General features: G+C 39.5%; 1 long non-coding RNA gene and 1 pseudogene across 1 annotated transcript; both read left to right on the forward strand.

Moving 5' to 3' along the window:
- Positions 1 to 2,921: 2,921 nt before the first annotated feature.
- LOC139361741 (uncharacterized) lies at positions 2,922 to 4,938 on the forward strand. Its single transcript, XR_011619331.1, has 3 exons — positions 2,922 to 2,996; positions 3,548 to 3,679; positions 4,770 to 4,938. It is a non-coding gene; the product is annotated as an uncharacterized lncRNA (long non-coding RNA).
- An 11,726-nt stretch (positions 4,939 to 16,664) lies between these two features.
- LOC105488900 (non-histone chromosomal protein HMG-17 pseudogene) lies at positions 16,665 to 17,851 on the forward strand (annotated as a pseudogene).
- The last annotated feature ends 8,443 nt before the right edge of the window (positions 17,852 to 26,294 follow it).

Genomic DNA, 26,294 nt, shown 5'->3' on the forward strand with positions numbered 1-26,294 from the left:
TAGAAGGTGAAGGCGGAGCAGACACATTACATGCCAAACGCAGGAACAAGTGAGAGAGTGTGGGGCGAGGTGCCACAGACTTAAAAAAAAAAAAAACAAGAGCTCACTCACTCATTACTAAGGGGATGGGCACTAAGCCATTCATGAGGGATATGCCTCCGTGATCGAAACACCTCCCACCAGGTCCTACCTGTAATACTGGGGATAACATTTCAACATGAGATTTGGTAGGGACACAGATCCAAGCTATATCAAGGTGTATGGTTTACAAATATTTTCTCCCATTAGACTTAGGTTGCCTTTTCACTCTGTTGATTGTTTTCTTTGTTGTGCAGTAACTTTTTAGTTTGATGTAGTCCCATTTGTTTATTTTTGGTTTTGTTGCCTGTGCATTTGGTGACATATTCACGAAATCATTGCCAAGAACAATGTGTTACAAAGCTTTCCTCCTATATTTTTTTCTAGGAGTCTTAGAGTTCCAGATCTTAACATTTGTTTTTAATCAATTTTCAGTTGATTTTGGCATAGGGTGTAAGATAAAGGTCCAATTTCGTATTTTGCAAGTATATATTGTCTTCCCAAAAGCATTTGTTGAAGAAACTGTTTTTCCCCCTTGTGTATTCTTGGTACCCTTTTTGAAGATCAGTACCATATATGTGTGAATTTATTTCTGAGCTCTCAATTCTGTTCCATTGGTCTATATGTCTGTCTTTATGCCAGTACCATACTTTTAAAATCACTGTAGTTTTGTAATATATTTTGAAATCAGAAAGTGCAAGGCCTTAAAATTTGTTTTTTCTCAAGATTGCTTTGGATATTTGTGATCTTTCATGGTTCTATTTGAATCAATTGTTTTTTATATATCTGTAAAAATGTTATTAGGATTTTGATAGACATTGCATTGAATTTGTAGATTGTTTTGGATAACATAGGCATTTTTAACAGTATTAAATCTTCTAGTCCATGAACATGAGACGTCTTTCCATTTGTGTCTTGTAGTTTTCAGTGTACAAGTATTTCACCCTCTTGGTTAGGTTTATCCCTAGTTATTTTATTATTTTGGGTGCTATTACAAATGAAATTGGTTCTTACTTTTTAAAGATAGTTTCTTGTTATAAAAATACAGACCAGGCCTGGTGGCTCACACCTGTAATCTCAGCACTTTGGGAGGCTGAGGCAGGCAGATCACAAAGTCAGGAGATCGAGACCATCCTAGCTAACATGGTGAAACCCCATCTCTACTAAAAATACAAAAAATTAGCCTGGTGGTGGTACACGCCTGTAGCCCCAGCTCAGGACGCTGAGGCAGGAGAATCGCTTGAACCCGGGAAGTGTAAGTTGCAGTGAGCTGAGATCACACTACTGCACTCCAGCCTGGGCGACAGAGCAAGACTCGGTCTCCAAAAAAACAAACAAAAAACAAACAACTGATTTTTGTATGTTATTTTTATATCCTGCAATTTTACATATTCATTTATGTTTTAATGGCTTGTTTTTGAGTTTTCACAGTTATGCCACCTGCAAACAGCAACAATCTTACTTCTTCCTTTCTCATTTGTATGCCTTTTATTTCTTTTTATTACCTAATTATTCAGGACAAAATTCCAAATACTATGTTTCACAAAAGTGGCAACAGTGGACATCCTTACTTTGTTCCTGATCTTAGAGGAAGAGCTTTCAATTTTTTCACCATTGAATATGATAGCTGCTTTTCACATATAGGATGTATTATTTTAAGATAATTCCTTCAATTTCTATTTTATTATGAAAGAGTGTCGGATTTTGTCAAGTGCTTTCTCCATATCTATGGAGATAATCATGTAATTTTTATCATTTTTTCTGTTAATGTGGCATATCACGTTTATAGATTTGCATATGTTGAAATATCCTTGCATGCCAGAGATAAATCCCACTTGGTCATACTGTATGATCATTTTAATGTAGTGTTGAATATGTTTTTATCTGGTTTGTTAGTGTTTTGTCAAGGACTTTTACTTCTATATTCCTTAAGGACACTGGCATGTAGCTTTCTTTTGTTATAGCATCTTTGTCTGGTTTTGGTATCAGGATATTGCTGGCCTCATAAAAACTTTTTTGCAAGTAAATCAGGGATTTCTTTTTGGTTTGGGTCCATTGCTGGTGAGCTAGTGTAATGTTTTTCGGGGTGTTAAAGAATCTTGTTTTGTCATATTACCAGAGTAGGTTTTCTGTTTCCTTCTCATTTGGGTAGGCTCTGTCAGAGGGAAGATCTGGGGCTGAACAGGATCTAGGGCTAGAACCTGTTCAGATTCTTTTGTCCCATGGGGTGTTCCGTTGATGTAGTACTCTCCCACTTTTCCTATGGATGTGGCTTCCTGAGGGCCAAGCTGTAGTGATTATTATCTCTTTCTGGATCTAGCCACCTAGCAAGTCTATCAGGCTCTGAGCTCGTACTGGGGGTTGTCTGTACAGAGTTCTGTGATGTGCACCATCTGTGGGTCTCTCAGCCATGGATACCAGCTCTGGTGGAGGTGGCAGGGGGGTGAAATGAACTCTGTGAAAGTTATTAGTGTTGGTGATTTAATGCACTATTTTTGTGCTGGTTGGCTTCCTGCCAGTATGTGGTGCTTTCCAGGAAGCATCAGTTGTGGAATTATGGGGAGAAACAGGTGATGGGCAGGGACCTAGAACTCCCAAGAGTATATGCCCTTTTTGTTCAGTTACCAGGGTGGGTAGGTAAGAACCACTGGGTGGGGGTAGGGCTAGATGTGTCTGAGCTCAGACTCTCGTTGGGTGGGCCTTGCTGCAGCTGCTATGGGGGATGGGGATGAGGTTCCCAGGTCAACAGGGTTACATTCCTAGGAGGATTATGACGTTCTTTACTGTGTCATGCAGGTTGTCAGGGAAGTGGGGGAAAACCGGCAGTCCCAGGCCTCACCCAGCTCCCACACAATCTGAAGGGCCGGTCTCACCCCCACCATGACCCTGCCTGACAGCACTAAGTCTGCTTCCAGGCAGTGAGTGAGCAGAGCTGAGAACTTGTTCCAGGCTACCCACCTCCCAGCTGTGAAAGCAAATATGGCTTTTTTTCTTCTCTCACCTCTGGAGTCTGCATACCAGATTCATGCCCTCCCTCAAGTTCTGGCTAGGAGGCTTCTCAGTCACTTCAAATTGTTACGAAGTTCAGCTGGAGATTTCCTTCTCCCTCTGGCCTTTTCCCAGTGCCTCTGTCTGTCCTCCCGTAGGACCCCTGTGAGGCCAGGCACAAACGGCTTGTTAGGGGACCCAGCGAGCTCCCAGGGCTTTTCCTGCTGCTTCCCTTAACCCTGTATGTTTCTTGGCTCTCTAAATTCACTCAGCTCCAGATAAGTTCAGAATCTTCTCCTGACATCTAGGCCTTCAGTTTCTCCACTGGGAGTGTGTGTTCGGGGGTGGACAATCTCCATTTCCCAGTTTCATAGTTTGGGTACTCAGAGTATTTGAGGTGTCTCCTGGGTCCTGAAGGAGCAATCTACTTTCTTCAGGGGGGTCTGTGGGTCCCCTCAAGTTTCCTGATTTATTCCTGCAGTTGTTCTGGAGCAAAAATTCACGATGCAAGACTCCACACGCTGCTCTATCCGTCTGAGTTGGAGCAGGAATCTAGTCCTGCCTCCTGTCCGCCATGATCCCCTGATATCGCCAATCTACATAGTTCTTACAGGTCTGTTTAAACTTTCTATTTCTTCAATACCATTTGACCCAGCAACCTCATTTCTGGGTATATACCCAAAGGATTATAAATCATGCTACTACAAAGACACATGCACACATATGTTTATTGTGGCACTATTCACAACAGCAAAGATTTGAAACCAACCCAAATGTCCATCAATAATAGACTGGATAAATAAAATGTGGCACATATACACCATGGAATACTATGCAGCCATAAAAAAAGATGAGGTCATGTCCTTTGCAGGGACGTGGATGAAGCTGGAAAGCATCATTCTCAGCAAAATATCACAAGGACAGAAAACCAAACACCACATGTTCTCACTCATAAGTGGGAGCTGAACAATGAGAACACATGGACACAGGGAGGGGAACATCACTCACTGGGGCTTGTTGGGGGTGGGAACTGGGAGAGGGATAGCGTAAGAAGAAATACCTACTTTAAAAGACGAATTGATGGGTGCAGCAGACCAACATGGCACATGTATACCTAGGTAACAAACCTGCACATTGTGCACACGTACCCTAGAACTTAAAGTACAATAATTTTTAAAAAAACCTTTCTATTTCTTCATGATTTAGTGTTGGTAGAGCATAGCTTTTAGAAATTTATTCTAGATAATTAGTTTGTTGGTATATAATTATTTCTAGTAGCCTTTTATGATCTTTTATTTGTGTGCACTAGTTGTAATGTCTCCTTTTTATTAATTTCATTTATTTTTGTCTTTTCTGTTTCTCCTGGTTAGTCTACCTAATAATTATTCATTTATTTTCCCTTTTCAAAAAACAGACTCTTAATTCTTAATTTTGTTCATCTTTTGTTTATCTCTGTTCTATTTCATTTATTTCTATTCTAATCTTTGGTATTTCTTTCCTTCTGCTAACTTTGGGCTCCCACTTCTTGAGATGTAAAGTTAGTTAGATCTTCCTTTTTTTTTTTTTAAATGTAGGTGTTTAATATGAGCTTCCCTGTTAGTACTACTTTTGCTGCATCCCATAACTTGTGCTATGTTGTGTTTTCTTTTTCATTTGTCTTGAGGTATTTTCTAATTAAAATGTTTTTTTCTTTGATTCAACAGTTGTCCAAGACTGTGTTGTTGGCCAGGTGCCATGGCTCATGCCTGTAATCTCAACTGCTTGGGAGGCTAAGAATCACTTGAACCCAGGAGGCAAAGGTTGCAGTGAACTGAGATTGTGCCATTGTACTCCAGCATGGGTGACAGAGCGAGACTCTGTCTCAAAAAAGAAAAAAAAGTAAGAGTGTGTCGTTTAATTTGTGCATATTTGTGAATTTCATTTTCCTTCTCTTATTGACTTCTCTTTTTATTCCATTATGGTCAGAAATGATACTTGGTATGACTTCAGTCTTTTTAGATTTGTTAAGACTTGTTTTGGGAGTTAACATGTGAATTATCCTGAAGAAAGATTCCTGTGTGCTGGAAAAGAATGTGCATTCTTCTGCTGCTGGGTAGAAGGTTTTACATATGTCTGAATTTTAGGTCTGTTTAGTCTACAGTGTTATTTAGGTCCTCTATTTCCTTTTTGATCTTCTGTCTGAATGCTGTTTCTATTGTCAAAAGTGGGATATTGAAGTCTCTTACTATTATCATATTTTTGTCTATTTCTCCATACATATTTTCAATGCTTATATATTTAGGTATTCTAATATTAAATGCTTATATAATTACACTTTTTGTATCTTCTTGGTGGAACAACGCTTTATCATTATAAAATGTTCTTTTTGTCCTTTGTGACAGTTTTTGACTTAAAGTCTATTTTGTGTGATATAAGTATAGCCATCTCTACTTTTCTTTCACTACCATTTGTGCAGAATATCTTTTTCTATCCCTTCACTTTTAGCCTATGTATCCTTAAGTCTAAAGTGAATTTCTAATGGATGGTTTATAGTTGGGTCTTGTTTTTTAGTTCATTTAGATTCCCTTTGTGTTTCAACTGGGTTTTTAAAAATACATTCACATTTAAAGTAATTATTGACAGTGAAGGATTTACCATTTTGTTAGTTGTTCTTGGTTAGTCTTGTGGTTGTTTTGTTTTTCTTTTTCTCTCTTGCTGTCTTCTTTTGTGTTTTATTGAATTTTCTTGAGTGTATACTTACCTCGGGGCTCATATAAAATACCTTACAATTTTGACAGTCTATTTTAAATTAATAACAACTTAAGTTCAATTGCACACAAAGACTCTACATTTTTACCACTCCCTGTCTCCACATTTTATGTTGTTATTGTCATAATTTATGTTTATTCACATTGTGTATCTTTTAATAATTTTTCAGTTATAATTATTTTTAATAATTTTGTTTTTTAATATTTATTCTAGAAGTAAAAATGATTTAGCCCCCACCTTACACAAATACAGTATTCTGTATTTGCCTATATAATTACCTTAACAATGAGTTTCATACTTTCTTATGTTATTCTGTGTTGTTTAGCATTCTCTTGCTTCAACTAGCAAAAGTCCATTTAGCACTTACTGTAAGGCAGGCCTGGTGATGATGAAGTCCCTCACTTTTATTTGTCTGGGAAATCCTTTATCTTGCCTTCATTTCTGAGGGAGCGTTTTGCTGGTTATGGTATATTGCTGTCGTGCCTCTCTAGTAACATTTTGGTGTAATTATTGTGTTCTTTATTTCCATGATTTCTGTTTGGTGCTTTTACATATTTTCTGACTTCGTTAAAGTTTTACCTTGTTCATGCTTTGTTTCCTTGACCTTGTTGAACATCTTCATGAGGGTTATTTTTAATTTTCCGCCAGGTAAATCATATGACTCTGTTTCATTAAGGTCAGTTTTTGATTTATCTTGTTCCTCTGTTTGGTCTGTTTTTGCCTAATTCTTCATTTTCCTTGATTTTCTGTGTTGGTGACTACACGTGAGACAATGCAGGCACCTCTCCCAGTCCTCAGGGACTGGCCTCATACAGGAGGAAACCACCAATCAGCCCATTCAGAGATTCTGGGGATCTTTGCCAAACCTTTTGCTCCCTAGAGAGAAGTAGGCAGTTGTGGTTGTTCACTTGCTCTGTGCTGAGATGAGGTTGGCAGGTGGCTGGGACTGGGGTGTTATGGCATCTATAGATGCTGACATCCAAGATGCTGCCTCAATTCTCTCTAAGTTAGATAGAAAGTGGCAGGCCTGCTAGAGATCAGGATTAGTGAGCTAGATACTAGTTCTTTTCTACTTGCTCGATGTTGAGCAGACGAGAGGATTAATAGCATCTCCTAGCCCAAGCAGTTACTTCCAGTCTCCCTTATGTGGCTAGACTGTGCCAGAACAATCAAGGCTTCAAGACTGGTAAGACAGAAGCCAGTCTGCTTGGGAGTCTTCTTGTGAAAGTTGGGCAAACCAACTTTGCAATCCAGAAGGGCTGGATGCACAAACCAAGCTCTTCCGTCTCCTGGGTAAAACTGGGAGCTAGGGAGTCTCTTTCTCATTATATGGCACTGCACTGGGGGCAAGTTCTCTGGCAGTGTCAGTGTCACAAATCTCTCCACTGACTTCAAGTGAAGTCATATTCTTCACTTGACTTCCATATTGAAGTCCATATTCTTCTGGAGCCTTTCAATTAGTTTCTGATGTATTACAAAGGAAATTCATCCATGAGTTGTTTCTGAATCAGTATGTGAGGGAAAGAAGTGTCCAGGGATTTCTATTTCACCATCTTGTTGACATCATTTCTCCCCAAAACTTTCTTTGCTTTTAGAATATGTAGTGTTTCCTCTTAGATATGTAATTGTAAGGACAATAAATCCTTTTTGTAACAGATCAAAGGCTGCAGAAGGTCACAAATGCTAGGGTCATGAAGCCTCTGTAAGCAAAATTTCAAGGTCAAGACAATTTTTTAATAGAAAGTAACTAATAGATTAAGAGGATCTTTACTTGAAGACTTTCACTGGAGCAAAATACACAATGAGAAAAGGGAATCTACAACCATTACCCAATTTCAGTGCTAAGACTTTTGAGGGTTTAAGATTGGCATATGGTTGGCTAGGTGTTACAATGAAGTTAGGGTTTGGCTCAAAGTTGAAGACAGATTATCCTTTATCATACTGGGAGATGAGAGTGAGACAACCAGAGTCCTCCTGTACTTTCTGTGATCTCAAAAAATTTAAGGGTGGGACAGACATAGAAAATAAGCAAAATGACTTTCTGATAATATGACATGTCAAGCCCAAATACTTTACATGGATATTAAAAAGGGATAATTTTCCAAAAAAAATCAAGTCTGAATATGATCAAGCCTCTAGATCCACAGGAAATATAGAAATTGGTATAAATTTATAGGAAATATAGAGGCATAGGAATACGTTACATGACAATGCAGGATTATAATCAGGAAAATGTCAATAATGAGAAACTCTATGATATGGTTTGGTTGAGTCTCCCCCCAAATATCACCCTGAATTTCAATAGTCCTGATGTGTCAACAGCAGGGCCAGGTGGAGATGACTGAATCATGGGGACAGTTTTCCCCGTACTGTTCTCATGGTAGTGAATAAGTCTTACAAGATCTGACGGTTTTATAAATAGGAGTTCCCCTGAACATGCTCTCTTGCCTGCCACCATGTAAGACTTGACATTGCTCTTCATTTGCCTTCTGCCATGATTGTGAGGCCTCCCCAGCTATGTGGAACTGTGAGTCAATTAAACCTCTTTCATTTGCAAATTACCCAGCCTCAGTTATGTCTAGCATGAAAATAGATTAATGCACTCTAGAAGATGAACAACTCGGTTTCCACAATAAATAAATTGAAATGAGAATCAGAGAGAAAGAAAAGATGAAAAAAGACTGTGAAGGGACATAGTAATCTATTGTTGGCCTATTGTAACATATGAAACTTTTGTATCCTGATTTGAACACAATCTGAAAAATGGATAGAATGGCGGAAAAGTTAAAAGAGTCTGAATAGTGATTAGATATTTAATTATATTAAGAAATTAGGGATTTGCAGCAAGATGACTGAATAGGAAGGGCTCTGGTCTACAGCTCCCTGTGAGATCAATGCAGAAGATGGGTGATTTCTGCATTTTCAACTGAGGTACCTGGTTCATCTCATTGGGACTGGTTGGACAGTGGATGCAGCCCACAGAGGGCAAACCAAAGCATGATGGGGCCTCACACGGAAGTGCAAGGGGTTGAGGGATTTCCCTTTCCTAACCAAGGGAAGCCATGAGAGACTGTACCAGGAGGAATGGTACACTTATGCCCAGATACTCCCATGGTCTTTGCAACCAGCAGACCAGGAGATTCCCTCCAGTGCCTGGCTTGGTAGGTCCCACACCCACAGAGACCAGCAAGCTAAGATCTTTTGGCTTGAAATTCTCGCTGCTAGCGCAGCAGTCTGAGATCAACCTGGGATGCTAGAGCTTGGTAGGAGGAGGGGCGTCTACCATTACTGAGGCTTGAGTAGGCAGTTTTATGCTCACAGTGTAAAGAAAGCCTCAAGGAAGTCTGAACCAGGCAGAGCCCACCGCAGCTCAGCAAGGCTGACTGCCTCCCTAGATTCCACCTCTGTGGAAAGGGCATCTCTAAACGAAAGGCAGCAGCTCCAGTCAGGGACTTATAGATAAATTCCCCATCTCCCTAGGACAGAGCACCTGGGGGAAGGGGCAGTTGTGGGCAGAGCTTCAGCAGACTTAAATGTTCCTGCCTGGCAGCTTGGAAGAGAGCAATGGTTCTCCCAGCACAGCATTCAAGCTCTGATAATGGACAGACTGCCTCCTCAAGTGGGTCCCTGACCCCCATATAGCCTGACTGGGAGACACCTCCCAGTACAGGCTGACAGATACCTCATACTAGAGAGCTCCAGCTGGCATCTGGAGGGTGCCCCTGAGGGATGAGCTTCTAGAAGAAGGATCAGGCAGCAATATTTACTATTCTGCAGCCTCCTCTGGTGATACCCAGGCAAATAGGGTCTAGAGTGGACCTCCAGCAAACTCCAACAGACCTGCAGCTGAGGGGCCTGCCTGTTAGAAGGAATACTAACAAACAGAAAGGAATAGCATCAACATCAACAAAAAGGATGTCCACACCAAAACCCCATCTGTAGGTCACCAACATCGAAGACCAAAGGTAGATAAAACCACAAAGATGGGGAGAAATCCAGCACAGAAAGGCTGAAAATTCCAAAAACCAGAATGCCTCTTTACCTCTAAAGGGTCACAACTCCTCCCCAGCAAAGGAACAAAACTGGATGGAGAATGAGTTTGATGAACTGACAGAAGGAGGCTTCAGAAGGTGGATAATAACCAACTGCTCAGAGATAAAGGAGCATGTTCCAACCCATCTCAAGGAAGCTAAGAACCTTGAAAAAAGGTTAGATGAATTGCTAACTAGAATAATCAGTGTAGAGAAGAACATAAATGACCTGATGGAGCTGAAAAACTCAGCACGAGAATTTCGTGAAGCATACACAAGCTTCAATGGCCGAATCAATCAAGTGAAAGAAAGGATATCAGAGATTGAAGATCAAATTAATGAAACAAAGTGAGAGAAAAGATTAGAGAAAAAAAGGTGAAAAGAAACAAAAAAATCCACCAAGAAATTTGGGACTATGTGAAAAGGCCACATCTATGTTTGATAGGTGTACCTGAAAGTGATGGGGAGAATGGAATCAAGTTGGAAAACACTTTTCAGGTATTATCCAGGAGAACTTTCCCAACCTAGCAAGGCAGGCCAACATTCAGATTTAGGAAATATAGAGAATGCCACAAAGATACTCCTCGAGAAGGGCAACCCCAAGACACATAATTGTCAGATTTACCAAGGTTGAAATGAAGGAAAAAATGTTAAGGGCAGCCAGAGAGAAAGGTTGAGTTACTCACAAAGGGAAGCCCATCAGACTAGTAGCAGATCTCTTGGCAGAAACCCTACAAGCCAAAAGAGAGTGGGGGACAATATTCAACATTCTTAAAGAAGAGAATTTTTGACCAAGAATCTCATATCCAGCCAAACTAAGTTTCATAAGTGAAGGATAAACAAAATCCTTTACAGACAAGCAAATGCTGAGAGATTTTGTCACCACCAGGCCTGCCTTACAAGAGCTCCTGAAGGAAACACTAAACATTGACAGGAACAACTGGTACCAGCCACTGCAGAAACATGTCAAATTGTAAAGACCACTTAGCTATGAAGAAACTGCATCAACTAACTGGCAAAATAACCAGCTAGTATCATAATGACAGTATCAAATTCATACATAACAATATTAACCTTGAATGTAAATGGGCTAAATGCCCCAATTATAAAATACAGACTGGCAAATTGGATAAAGAGGCAAGACCCATCAGTGTGCAGTATTCAGGAGACCCATCTCACATGCAGAGACACACATAAGCTCAAAATAAAGGGATGGAGGAAGATCTACCAAGCAAGTGGAAAGCAAAAGAAAGCAGGGGTTGCAATCCTAGACTTTGATGAAACAGACTTTAAACCAACAAAGATCAAAAGAGACAAAGAAGGACATTACATATTGGTAAAGGGATCAATTCAACAAGAAGAGCGAACTATCCTAAATGTATATGCACCCAATACAGGAGCACCCAGATTCATAAAGCAAGTTCTTAGAGACCTACAAAGAGACTTAGGCTCCCACACATTAATAGTGGGAGACTTTAACACCCTACTGTCAATATTAGACAGATCAACGAGACAGAAAATCAACAAGGATATCCAGGACTTGAACTCATCTCTAGACCAAGTGAACCTAATAGGCATCTACAGAACTCTCCACCCCAAATCAACAGAATATACATTCTTCTCAGAACCACATCACACTTATTCTAAAATTGACCACATAATTGGAAGTAGAACACTCCTCAGCAAATGTAAAAGAACAGAAATTACAACAAACTGTCTCTCAGACCACAGTGCAATCAAATTAGAACTCAGAATTAAGAAACCTACTCAAAACTGCACAGCTACATGGAAACTGAACAACCTAGTCCTGAATGACTACTGGGTAAGTAACGAAATGAAGGCAGAAATAAAGATGTTCTTTGAAACCAATGAGGACAAAGTCACAATGTACCAGAATCTATGGGATACATTTAGAGCAGTGTGTAGAGGGAAATTTATAGCACTAAATGCCCACAAGAGAAAGTAGGAAAGATCTGAAATCAACACCCTAACACAACAAGTAAAAGAACTAGAGAAGTAAGAGCAAACACATTCAAAAGCTAGCAGAAGACAAGAAATAACTAAGATCAAAGCAGAACTAAGGGAGATAGAGACACAAAAAATGCTTCAAAAAAAATAATCAATGAATCCAGGAGCAGGTTTTTTGAAAAGATCAACAAAATAGATAGACCGCTAGCCAGACTAATAAAGAAGAAAAGAGAGAAGAATCAAATAGATGCAATTAAAAAATGTTAAAGGGATTATCACCACTGATCCCACAGAAATACAAACTATCATCAGAGAATACTGTAAAACCTCTAGGCAAATAAACAAGAAAATCTAGAAGAAATGGATAAATTCCTGGACACATACACTCTCCCAAGACTAAACCAGGAAGAAGTCGAATCTCTGAATAGACCAATAACAGGTTCTGAAATTGAGGCAATAATTAATAGCCTACCAACCAAAAAAAGTCCAGAACCAGACAGATTCACAGCCAAATTCTACCAGAGATACAAAGAGGAACTGGTATCATTTCTTCTGAAACTATTCCAATCAATAGTAGAAGAGGGAATCCTTCCAAACTCATTTCATGAGTTCCGCATCATCCTGATACCAAAACCTGGTGGAAACACAACAAAGAAAGAAAATTTTAGGCCGGTATCCCTGATGAACATCGATGTGAAAATCCTCAATAAAATACTGGCAAACGGAATCCAGCAGCACATCAAGAGCTTATCCACCATGATCAAGTCAGCTTCATCCCTGGGATGCAAGGCTTGTTTCACATACACGAATCAATAAACATAATCCATTACATAAACAGAACCAATGACAAAAACCACACGATTATCTCAATAGATGTAAAAAAGGCCTTTGACAAAATTCAACAGCCCTTCATGCTAAAAACTCTCAATAAATGAGGGATTGATGAAAGGCAAACCAGGCAATCTCAAAATAATAAGAGGTATTTATGACAAACTCACGGCCAGTATCATAATGAATGGGCAAAAACTGGAAGCATTCCCTTTGAAAACCGGCACAAGATAAGGATGCCTTCTCTCACCACTACTATTCAACACAGCATTGGAAGTTCTGGCCAGGGCTATCAGGCAAGAGAAAGAGATAAAGAGTATTTAATTAGGAAAAGAGGAAGTCAAATTGTCTCTGTTTGCAGATAACTTGATTGTATATTTAGAAAATCCCATCATCTCAGGCCAAAATCTCCTTAAGCTGGTAAGCAACTTCAGCAGTCTCTGGATATAAAATCAATGTGCAAAAATCACAAGCATTCCTATACACCAATAACAGACAGAGAGCCAAATCATGACAGAGCTCCCATTCACAATTGCCACAAAGAGAATAAAATAGCTAGGAATCCAACTTACAAGGGATGTGAAGGACCTCTTCAAGGAGAACTACAAACCACTGCTCAAGGAAATAAAAGAGGACACAAACAAATGGAAGAACATTCTGTGCTCATGGATAGGAAGAATCAATATCATGAATATGGCCATACTGCCCAAAGTAATTTATATATTCAATGCTATCCCTATCAAGGTACCACTGACTTTCTTCATAGAATTGGGAAAAACTACTTTAAATTTCATATGGAACCAAAAGAGAGCCCATGTAGCCATGTAACCAAGACAATCCTAAGCAAAAAGAACAAAGCTGGAGGCATCACACTACCTGACTTCAAACTATATTACAAGGCTGTAGTAACCAAAACAGTATGGTACTGGTACCAAAACAGATATATAGACCAATGGAACAGAACAGAGGCCTCAGAAATAACACCACACATCTACAACCATCTGATCTTTGACAAGCCTGACAAAAACAAGAAATGGGGAAAGGATTCCCTATTTAATAAATGGTGTTGGGAAAACTGTCTACCTACATGCAGAAAGTTGAGACTGGATCCCTTCCTTACACCTTATACAAAAATTAACTCAAGATGGATTAAAGACTTAAACATAAGACCTAAAACCATAGAAACCCTAGAAGATAACCTAGGCAATACCATTCAGGACATAAGCATAGGCAAAGACTTCATGACTAAAACACCAAAAACAATGGCAACAAAAGCCAAAATAGACAATGGAGATGTCATTAAACTAAAGAGCTTCTGCACAGCAAAAGAAACTATCATCAGAGTGAGGAGGCAACCTGCAGAATGGAAGAAAATTTTTGCCATCTATCCATCTGACAAAGGGCTAATATCCAGAATCTACAAGAAACTTAAACAAATTTGCAAGAAAAAATCAAACAACCCCATCAAAAATTGGGTGAATGATACGAAAAAACACTTTTAAAAAGAAGATGTTTATGCAGCTAACAAACTCATGAAAAAATGCTCATTGTCACCGATCATTAGAGAAATGCAAATCAGAACCACAGTGAGATACCATCTCATATCAATTAGAATGGCGATCATTAAAAAGTCAGGAAACAAAAGATGCTGGAGACGATGTGGAGAAATAGGTATACTTTTACACCGTTGGTGGGAGTGTAAATTAGTTCAACCATTGTGGAAGACAGTGTGGTGACTCTTCAAGGATCTAGAACTAGAAATACCATTTGACCCAGCAATCTCATTTCCGGTTATATACTCAAAGAATTATAAATCATTCTGCTATAAAGACACATGCACACGTATGTTTACTGCAGCACTGTTCACAATAGCAAAGTCTTGGAACCAACACAAATGCCCATCAATGATATACTGGATAAAGAAAATGTGGCACATATACACCATGGAATACTATGCAGCCACAAAAAAGGATGAGGTCATGTCCTTTGCAGGGACATGGACGAAACTGGAAACCATCATTCTCAGCAAAGTAACACCAAAAAGAGAAAACCAAACACTGAATGTTGTCACTCGTAAGTGGGAGTTGAACAATGAGAACACATGGACACAGGAAGGGGAACTCCACACACTGGGGCCTGTTGAGGGGTGGGAGGCTGGGGAAGGGATAGCATTAGGAGAAATACCTAATGTAAATGATGAGTTGATGGGTGCAGCAAACCAACATGGTGCATGTATATCTATGTAACAAACCTGCACATTGTGCACATTTACTCCAGAACTTAAAGGATAATAATAATAAAAAGAAATTAATTCTAATTTTTTTTTCTTTCTTACTGCCTCTATAACTGCATAAAATGTTAATTTTTAAACATGACAATAGTATTGCGATTCTTAAAGGAGTCTTTATCATTTAATCCGTAAATATTTAACACTTATATACTTAAATATTTATGAATGAAATGATGAGACATTGTTGAAGTAAGAGAGCACCACAAGCTAAGTATAGCAGGTAATATATATGACACAAAGAGATCACTAGAGATAACTGTAGTTTCTTCCTCCAGGTATACCAAGGTAGATACTCTTGAATTCCTTTTCTCAATGCCTCTTTCTTTACAATATCAAAAGTTTATTCCTAAGGGATAACCTTCTGTGTTTCAGATATCGTAATTGATTTCACTTGTTTCTAAATAGTTTCTCCAGAAATGAGGTTATCTAGAGTTAGTTAGGGTTAGAGGGAACAAACATTTTTGTTTACCGTTATGCAGAAGGCAGAATGTGGTAAAAATCCTAATGGCATACATATCACTATGAGTATTTATTTGTACTGCACCAAGCTTTGAGGTGACTTCTTGTATTGGTTACAGCGTTTCTGCAACAGCATGAACTAGGCCAGTGAAATGCAGCTGGGATAACTGTGGATTTGGTAAAAGATCTATTCCTGTCAAGAGTCGTTCATGGATTCTAAGGACTGTATCAAGCTCCCCGTTTTAGCTCTGAAGCATAAAGGAAATAATAAGTTTTTAATCTTTTCTCAGATACCATTCTCTAATGCAAACGGTAGCTATTTTCCCTGATGGAAAAAGCAGTCTGGCTCGGATTCATCAAATCCATCCATCCACTCATTGAATTCGTACATCCATTTATCCATCCATACATATTTATCATGTATCTACTTCTTACCTATATACCTTCTGTGTTATTTGTTTGAGATTTGATGTGACAGATTGAGTTTTATGTGGTATTTGTCATAATGATTGATCATTAACATCATTATTTTGGGGGACATCTACTTCATATTTTAGTGGAATAAGTTAGGTAAGGAGGAATCAGTAATCTTAAATATTAACTTGCTATATAACCTCAGAAAATCATAATATTTTATGTGCTTAATATTCTACATCTATAAATCATTAATAAAATACTTTTCTTGAGAAAAAATCTTCCTCAGGAATAATTACTAATTTTTAAAAAAAATTAAAAAAATTTTTTGAGATAGGATCTTACTCTGTCACTTAGGTTGAAATGCAGTGACACAATCACAGCTCACCGCAGTCTCAACCTCTTGGGCTGAAGCAATCCTCCCACCTCAGCTTCCCAAGTAGCTGGAACTACAGGCATGCACCACCATGCCCAACTAATTTTTGTATTTTTGTAGAGGGCATTTGCCATGTTGCCTAGGCAGGTCTTGAAGTCCTGGGCTCAAGAGATCCTCCTGCCTTGGCCTCTTGAAGTGTTGGGATTGCAGGTGTGAGCCACTGTGCCCAGCCTGATTATTTTATATCATGTTCCAAAGACTATTTAAAGAGATAGAATATCATGATAAAATATTAAATTGAAAAAATACCCTTCCAGCATAATCTCAAGTTTGTAATATATAGAATAAAAAATTATGGCTGCAAATACATCAAAATTGGTATATTTCTCTAATATCCAAACTTGCTATAATTAAACTGCACTTATTTGTGACAAGGAAAGATGTTCTAGGAAAAGAATCTTAAGATATAATGAGGTTGGAGCAGTGTGAAGAAGAAGAGGCGAGAACGACCCCCGGACCGACCAAAGCCCGCGCGCGCTGCATGCCGCGTCCAGCACCTACCTCCCGCCGCCGTCGCCACCATGCCCAAGAGAAAGGCTGAAGGGGATGCTAAAGGAGATAAAGCCAAGGTGAAGGACGAATCACAGAGAAGATCCGCGAGGTTGTCTGCTAAACCTGCTCCTCCAAAGCCAGAGCCCAAGCCTAAAAAGGCCCCTGCAAAGAAGGGAGAGAAGGTACCCAAAGGGAAAAAGGGAAAAGCTGATGCTGGCAAGGAGGGGAATAACCCTGCAAAAAATGGAGATGCCCAAACAGACCAGGCACAGAAAGCTGAAGGTGCTGGAGATGCCAAGTGAAGTGTGTGCATTTTTGATAACTGTGTACTTCTGGTGACTGTACAGTTTGAAATACTATTTTTTATCAAGTTTTATAAAAATGCAGAATTTTTTTTTTACTTTTTTTTTTTTAAAGCTATGTTGTTAGCACACAGAACACTTCATTGTTGTTTTTGGGGGAAGGGGCATATGTCACTAATAGAATGTCTCCGGAGCTGGATTGATGTGGGGAAAACACCTTTCCCTTCTAGTTTTGAGAGACTTCCTCTTGGTTCCCAGGAGGAGGGAGTCCCTGACCTTGACACACATGGCCACCTTGGCACAAAAGCCTTGTGGTATTTTGGAAAAACAAATTTGTTTTTATGTCCTCTTCTCCCTTTCCATCTTTCAGCATAGACTTAACTCCCTTAAGCCCAGACATCTGTTGGGACCTGACCCGTAGTCATTGGTTACCAGTGTGTCAGGCAATCTGGACTTTCCAGTGATGCCACTGAGATGGCACCTGTCAAAACAGCATTGGTTCCATTTCTAGATTGTGGATCTTCAGATAAATTCTGCCATTTTCATTTCACTTCCTGAAAGTCAGGGTCGGCTTGTGAAAAGTTGTTAAACAACATGCTAAATGTGAAATGTCAACCCTCACTCTAAACTTTCCCTGTTCAGAGCATCAGATGAAGACTTCATTGGGTTTTATAGTGGCTTTCTGATTTTTGGTAGTCCATTGAAGAAGGGAGTTTGAAAGTTGTTGTATACTGTTAACGATTGTCTGCCCATGTCCTGCCTGAAATACCATGATTGTTTATGGAAAGTATCTTTAATAAAGCTGGATACAGTTTGGCTTGGAAAAAAAAAAAAGATATAATGAGGTTACAAGTGTGAAAACCTGAAGAGCCGACATGATGTAATTGTTTGCAAGTCTTGTTTTAGTTAAAAAGCTGCTGAAGGTTAGAGAAGGGTAATCCAGAGGGAGATAACATAGATAAATAATATTATTCTATTGTAGCCTTTCTAACTACATTAAGTTCAGCAATTACCTATTAAGGATTTTCCAAGCATAAGACAGTAGGCTAGGTCCAACAAATGTTATTCAAATAAGTAAAGGTAAATTAAAGGAATGAGTTTGGTTTTCAGGTGGGTTATTTGAGATTAAAAAGAGATTAGTTAGAAGAGATGCTTTTATAAGAAAATCCAAGTGTGAAATATGAGCCCTTGGAAAAGATCTAGAGTATCGAATCCAGCACCTACAATTAACATAAAGGATAAAAGACAATATATACATGCTTGCTTAAATGCCTATAGACAATGTCAGACTTAGGACTCAAACACAGATTTAAAGGCAAGATTCTATTCAATGGCATTTTAACAGAAATCTACAGGCATTTAAAAATAAAGGGTATAATTAAAATGTTTTTTTTCCCCTCCAAAAACACTAAGAAATTTTGAGACAGGTGGTTTAGGGTTGGGAGTGGAGTGCCCTGATGCCATCAAAAAAACAGACTCGTTCACCTTCAGTTTCATGGAAGATAAAGAGATAGCACACTTCTGCTTACATTTAACTGGCCAACACTGAGTCTATATGGTCTCTTTAACCACAAGAGAATCTGCAAGGTTGAGCTTTCAGTCTTCCATCTACTGTAGTTGAGAAAGGAATATAAAAGGAGTATGAAATAGATGTTGAGTGAGCCAACCTCAAGTATCAGCTTTCCTGATTTTGGATATAGGTCTCTTCATTAACCCCTTATGTCTTACACTGAGCTTTGTTCTAAGGGACTGATAAAATAGCAAAATCTCAAAAAATGGATGAGGAAAGAAGGGCCTACTAACTTTCCTCAAATACTAAAAGTGTTGCCCAATTTGATGGTATTTGAAGATGGGACCTGTGGGATATAATTCAGTTTAGATGAGGTCATGAGTGTGGGGACCTCATGGTAGAATTAATGCCCTTATAAAAAAAGAGACACCAGAGAGGGTGCTGTCTCTCTCTCTATTATATGAAAACACAGTGAGAGGGCAGCCATCTGCAAACCAGGAAGAGAGCTTTCACAAGGACCTGACCATACTGGCACTGTAATCTGATTTTCAGCCTCTAAAATTGTGATAAATAAACTTCTATTGTTTAAGCCACTCAGTCGATGGTATTTTGTTATGGGAGCCTGAACTGACTTAATACAGATTTTGGTACTGAGAAGTGGGGTGCTGTTGTAAAAAAATACATGTGGAGGTGGCTTTGAAACTGAGTAATGGTTAGCAGATGGAATAGTTTTGAGGTACGTGCTAGAAATATGAACATTAAGAGTGACTCTTGTGAAGTCTAAGAAATGAAGAATATGTTATTGGAAACTTGGGGAAAGGTGATTCTTGTCATAAAGTGGCAAAAAACTTCAATGAACTGTGTTACAGTGTTTTGTGTGTGGTAGAAACTGTGAGTGATGAAACTGACTATTTAGCTGAGGAGATTTCTGGCAAAGTGTGCTGAATATTTAGCTCAGGAGATTTCCAGACAACGTGTGCATTAGTCTGTTTTTATATTGCTATGAGGAAATAGCTGAGACTGGGTAATTTATTTTCAGCAAAGAGATTTAATTGGCTTACAGTTCTTCAGACAGTACGTGAGGCATAGTACCAGCATCTGCTTCTGGTAAGAGTCTCAGGAAGCTTCCAATCATGGTGGAAGTTGAAGGGGAGCCATCATGTCACATGGCAAGAGCAGGATCAAGAGTGAGAGAGAAAGGGGAAATCCCAGACAACCAGAGCTTGTGGAAACTGAGTGAGAACTCACTTATCATCAAGAGGATGATGCTAAACCATTCATGAGGGATCTGCCCTCATGATCCATTCACCTCCCACCAGGCCCCACCTCCAATATTTCAACATGAGATTTGGAGGCAACAAACATGCAAACCATATCAGACTGGCTTGGGTCCTCCTGTGCTTTGGTTAAAAGACATTTTAACTGGGGTGAGATGATATCTCACTGTAGTTTTGGTGTGCATTTCTATGACGATCAGTGATGTTGAGCACTTTTCCATATACCTGTTTGCCATTTGCATGTCTTCTTTTGAGAAATGTCTATTTAGATCTTTTGCCCATTGAAAAATCAAATTATTACATTTAAAAAATAGAATTGTTTGAGCTCCTTATATATTCTGGTTATTAAACCCCTGTCAGATGGATAGTTTGCAAATATTTTCTCCCATTCTGTTTGCTGTCTCTTCATTTTGTTGATTGTTTACTTTGCTATGCAAAAGCTTTTAAACTTGATATGATCCCCTTTGTCTAGTTTTACTTTGGTTGCCTATACTTGTGGAGTATTACTAATGAAATTATTGCCCACTCTAATGTCCTGGAGAATTTCCCCAATGATTTCTTGTAGCAGTTTCACAGAATAAGGTGTTAGATTTAATTCTTTAATCTGTATTGATTTAATTTTTCTATATGGTGAGAGAGAGGGGTCTATTCTCATTCTTCTGCATATGGATTTCCAGTTTTCCCAGAACCATTTATTGAAGAAACTGTCCTTTTCCCAATGTATGTTCTTCGTACCATTGTCAAAAATGAGTTTACTGTAGATGTATGGATTTGTTTTGGGCTTCTCTATTCTGTTCCACTGGTCTATGTGTTGTGTTTATGCCAGTACCATGCTGTTTCAAATTATACAACTGAGCTATAGTAAGCAGAACAACTGAAGAGATGAGGGGACAACCAACTGCAGAGAGCAGCTACCCTGTCTGCTGAGAGCTGAACACTCACTGGGACACCCAGGGTATTAAGAGGAGCTACCCACTGCCCACTGCTGGTCTCCTCTGAGCTGTTCTATTGCTCAATAAAACTCCTCTTTGTCTTGCTTACCCTCCACTTGTCTGCTTACTTCATTCTTCCTGGTCACAGGACAAGAACTTAGAACCTGCTGAATGATGAGGCTAAAAGAGCTGTACACAAACAGGACTGAAACATGCCCCTTGCTCATCACATTGAGGGCAGAGGAGAGAAGAGCTGCAGCCCTTCAGGAAGCCCAGACCTGGAGCTTCCCTGAGCTAGAGCTGTGACTCCCTCTTTGGAACCCTGTGGTTCCTGGCATCTTCAAGTTTCCAGGAGCCACCTAATTCCCCAGTGCCCACTGGGGAAGTTACTTGTGGTGCACCTGGTCCAGCCACAGCCCCACAGAGAGCCAGTGCCCATGCCAGCACCTAGATCTGCCTACCCAGCAGCCAATGTGTCTGTATGCAGTGGCTGGACTCCATACTTACTCACACCCCGCACCACCACTCCACACTTGACTTGCAGTCTCCCTTGGAGGCATGGGATTCAGGCTGGCAGCATGAGCTGAGTGCAACCTGCCAGACTGAGAGGGTGGAATAAGCCCAGCAGGCCCAAGCAAAACTCGGGCAAAGGCACCACCGGACACAGAGGTTCCTGGTCAGAAAAGTAACACCCCAAAGACCCCGTAACACTAGGATTTCCAGATCTATGTTGAAACACAATGATGACAATGGGCATCCTTTTCATTTTCCAGATCTTAGAGGAAAGGCTTTCTATTTTTTCCCATTCAGTGTGATACTAGCTGTGGGTCTGTCATCATGACTTTTATTTTGTTGAGATATGATACATCTATACTCAGTTTTTTGAGGGGTTTGATCCTGAAGAGATGTTGAATTTTATCAAGTCCTTTTCAGCATCCACTGAAATAATCTTATGGTTTTTATTATTCTTTCTGTTGAAATGATGTATCACATTGACCGATTTGTGTATGTTGAATCATCCTTCCATTTCAGGGATAAATCCCACTTGGTCATGATGAATGAAGAGAAATGTCTATTTGAGGTTACCATGAAGCCTACAAATACTGTCTTATAACTCATTTTAAGCTGATAACAACTTAACATTGCTTGCACAAACAAACGAGCAAAAAAAAAAAAAAAAAAAAAAAGCTGATAAAATTGCTGATCTGTAACGTCATCTGTCAACTTTTTAACTTTTTGTTATTTCTATTTATAGCTTATTGTAATGTCTATGTCTTGAGTAGTTATTGTAATTATTAATTTTCTTTGGTTTATTGTTTAGTCTTTTAAAATGATAGTAGTAGTTTACACACTACAGTTATAGTGCTATAATATTCTGTGTTTTTCTGTGTACTTACTATTACCAGTGAGTTTTATACCTTCAGGTGATTATTTATTGCTCAGTAATATCCTTTTCTTTTTGGTCGAAGTTCTCCCATTAGCATTTCTTGTCTGATAGGTCTGGAGTTGAGGAAACTTTTCAGCTTTTTTTTTTTTTGCCTGGGAAAGTCCTTATTTCTTCTTCCTTTTTGAAGAATTTCTGAATGGATATACTATTCTAGGGTAAACATTTTTTTCCCTTAAATACTTGGACTATGTCACTCTCTCTTGGCCTGTAAGGTTTCCACTGAAATTTCTGCTGCCAAAGGCATTGGAACTCTATTGTATATTATTTGTTTATTTTCTCTCGCTGCTTTTAGGAGTCCTATTTATCCTTGACCTTTTGGAATTTTGATGCTATTTTCTAGATCTCGTAGTCATGCTTCATTCCTTTTTATTTTTTTCTTTGCTCTGACTGTATATTTTTAAATAGCCCGTCTTCAAGCTCACTAATTCTTTCTTCTGCTTGATTCATTCTATAATTAAGAGACTCTGATGCATTCTTCAGTATGTCCATTGCATTTTTTAGCTCCAGAATTTCTGCTCGATTCTTTTTAGTTATTTCAATCTCTTTGTTAAATTTATCTAATAGAAGTCCTAATTCCTTCTGTGTGTTATCTTGAATTTCTCTGAGTTTCCTCAAAGAAGTTATTTTGAACTCTCTATCTGAAAAGTCACATAGCTTCATTTCACCAGATTTGGTCCCTAGTAACCTTATCTAGTTCATTTGGTAAGGTTTTGGTTTTCTGGATGGTCTTGATGCTTGTAGATGTTCATCAGTGTCTGAGCATTGAAGAGTTAGGCATTTATTGTAGTCTTCACTGTCTGCACTTCTTTGCACCCATCCTCCATGTGAAGGCTTTCCAGGTATTCAAGAGAACTTTAGTGTTGTGATCTAAGCTGTATCTGCATTAGGGGGCACACCAAGCCCAGTAATGCTGTGGTTCTTGTAGAGTCTCAGATAAGATTCAGAAGAATTATCTGGATTACCAGGCTGAGACACTTGTTCTTTTCCCCAGACAAATGAAATCTCTCTGTCTCTGTGCTGAACCACTTGGAGCTGGGAGTGGCATGACACAAATAGCTCTGTGGCTACCACCACTGAGACTGTGCTGGGTCAGACCTGAAGCCAGCACAGAACTGGGCATCACCCAAGGCTCGCTTTAACCACTACCTGGTTACTGTCTATGTTTGCTCAAGGACCTAGGGCTCTATAATCAGAAAGTAATGAAGCACATCAGGCTTGTATCCTTCCCTTCAGGGTGGTGAGCTCCCCCAGTCCCTGAGCAGGTCCAGAGATGCCATCCAGGAATCAGAAAATTTAGAGACCTAACTGATGTTCTATTCTACTGTAGCTGAGCTTGCATTCAAACCACATGACACAGTTCTTCCCAGTCTTCCTTGCTCTCTCCATAGGCAGAAGATTCTTACCCGATGGTCACCACCATTACAGGCCCGTGAGGAGTACTGCCAGACTACTTCCAATATTCACTTAAGGCCCAAGGGCTCTTCAGTCAGCTTGTGATTACTGCTGCCAGGCCTGGGACTCACCCTTCAGGGCAGTGGGCTCCCCTCTCACCCAGGGCAGGTCCAGAAATGCTATCCAAGAGTCAAGGCCTGGAATCAGGGACTCCAAGAGCCTGCTTGGTGCTCTCCTCCACTGTGGCCCAACTGGTACCTGTGGTACAAAACAAAGTCCCCTTTAGTTTTCTCTCTGTTTTTCTCAAGCAGAAGGAGTCCCCATCTGCAGCCATCAGAGTATGGAAGTATGGGAATGTGTTGGTTCTTACTTGAAGCCAACATGTCTCAGAATCTCACTCAAAGCCCACGGCATACTACTTTGGTATCACTGCTGGTTCTTAGGGCCCAGCGACTCTTTCGTCAGTAGGTGATAAACTCTACCAGGATGGGTCCTTCCCTTCAAGGCAGCGGGTTGCTTTCTGTCTCAGAGTTTGTCCAGAAATGCTGTCCAGGAGCTTAGGTCCTGGGATGGGAGCCTCATGATCCTGACTGGTGTCCTATACTTCTGTGGCTGAGCTGATATCCATGATAGAAGAGAAAATTCTCTTTACCCCTCATTTTCCTCTCCTCAAACAGAAGGAAGGGGCCTATTTTGGAGCTGCAAGCTGTACAACTTCGGGTTGGGGGATGGGTGGTCCAAGCATTCCCTTAGCTGTCTCTGCTATCTCAGTAGATCGAGAGTCCCGAAAGTCCACTGGCTTTGAGCCCAGCTCAGTACTTCAGCTTGCCTAGGAATTGCCATCCTTGCGGCCTAGACTGCCCCTCAAGTTCAATTAGGACCTCAGAACCCTTCAGCCCAAAGTGGCGAGGCTTGCTGGAACTAAGCTCCCCACAGGGATGGCACTCTGGCTAGAGCTGGTCCAAATGCTCCCTCCATGGGTGGGCATTAGCTGCATTCAGCCTTGTTTTGCTTTGTACTGTAACAGGGCAGCACTGAATTCAATGCTAAGACATTGACTTGTCTATCTCTTACTGAATCTATATTTGGGTAGGTGGCCAGACTAATATGGTACTTAGGTAAATTGTTAAAGGTTGCTGTCGAGTTGCTATTACTACATGTTTGCCTTCTAAAAAGTTCACCTGGACTACACAATTCAGACATGAATGATCACTTCCTGATTTGGAGGTCTGTGGAATGGTTGGTAAGGTGGGGCAAAGTCTTCCTTTGAAATCACTGCTCTCTCCCTTTCCCAAGTGCACAGATTCTTCATGCCATATGGCCATTGCCAGGGGACAAGGAAGGGGTGGTATCAGTAATTCAAGACTGTATTTCCTACCCTCTTCAGTCCCCCTTTTAGTGATATGAATTTAAGCCAGGCACTGTGAGTGCTTGCCTGATTTTTAGCTCCTATGAAGGTGCTCCCTTTGTATAGACAATTGTAAAATTGGTATTCCTGCTTGGGGGAATGATCGGTGGAGCCCTCTATTTGGCCATCTTGTTCTGCCCCTCTCTCATCTTTTATTCTTGTACTTTTATTTTATATTCATAAAGATTTAATTTCTCAATAAGCTGCACACAGCTGAGTCTACAACAATTAATTTAAAACTAAGCAAGGAAATACTTTATGAAAATACAGTATTTTCATTGAAAATATTGAAAATGAATGAAATTTAATTCATAAAGGAAATTTAAGCATATAATCCTAATGTTTATACATTCTATTAGACTATATCAGTTAACTGTTGTTGTATGAAAAATAACCACAAAATCTCAGTGTCCAATAACTAGCATTATTTTTCTAATGCACCTGCAGATTAGCTGGGAGTATAGGGGTTAGCTGATGATTCAGGCTGGGATTGACCAGCTTGCCTTGTGGATCTTCACTGGACTCATTCATGTGTCTGTGGGTGCTGGTCTACTGATCTAGGCTGGTTGATTGGAGCAGCTTGACTGAGTGGATTTGCTTCACGTGTTCTTCATCTCTTGGGACTAGTGGGCAAACTCAGGCATAAATTTTTCACAGAGATGGCAGGAACACAATAACGCAAACAGAAAAACGCAAGGTGTTTTAAGACAGGCTGGAAATGAAATGAAATTCTATTTTTATCTAATTTATCTACTAACCAAAGCAAGTTACATTTTTAGTTCAAGTAACTGTAAAGTCACATGGCAAAATGTGTGGATATAGGGGGCAAATGTGAAGAACTGGGGCTAAAGATGCTGTTTACCATAAAGACTATCTGATCCAAGATTATTTAATATAATTAACTTTCTCAGTTTTCTATTTAAACCCAATGGTGATATTTCTTTGCAAAGTATTTACCAGAGCTGGTGTCCTCTGCGGGACATTTAGAATTTTATTTTCCTACTGTATTCTGAAACTCTACCTACTTCATCATAAGCAAGTGAGGAAAAAACCTTTAATTCTAGAGTATTTTTATTCTTTTGCAAAGAATGCTGTTCAAAATGCTTTATTTCTTTGATCTCACTTTGGTACGTGTAAATAAGACTTTGTAATTTTAGAAATATACAAATACAATAAATACAGACACATTAAACTGTACGAATATTGCAGTTGAGAGGCAACACACCTGGGTCTTCACTAAACTCCATTAATTACATCATAAAAGCCAAAAACAACTAAAAATATTTTAAAGTAG

Source organism: Macaca nemestrina, chromosome 2, assembly GCF_043159975.1.
Source record: "Macaca nemestrina isolate mMacNem1 chromosome 2, mMacNem.hap1, whole genome shotgun sequence".
In the NCBI taxonomy this organism is placed as follows: Eukaryota; Metazoa; Chordata; class Mammalia; order Primates; family Cercopithecidae; genus Macaca; species Macaca nemestrina.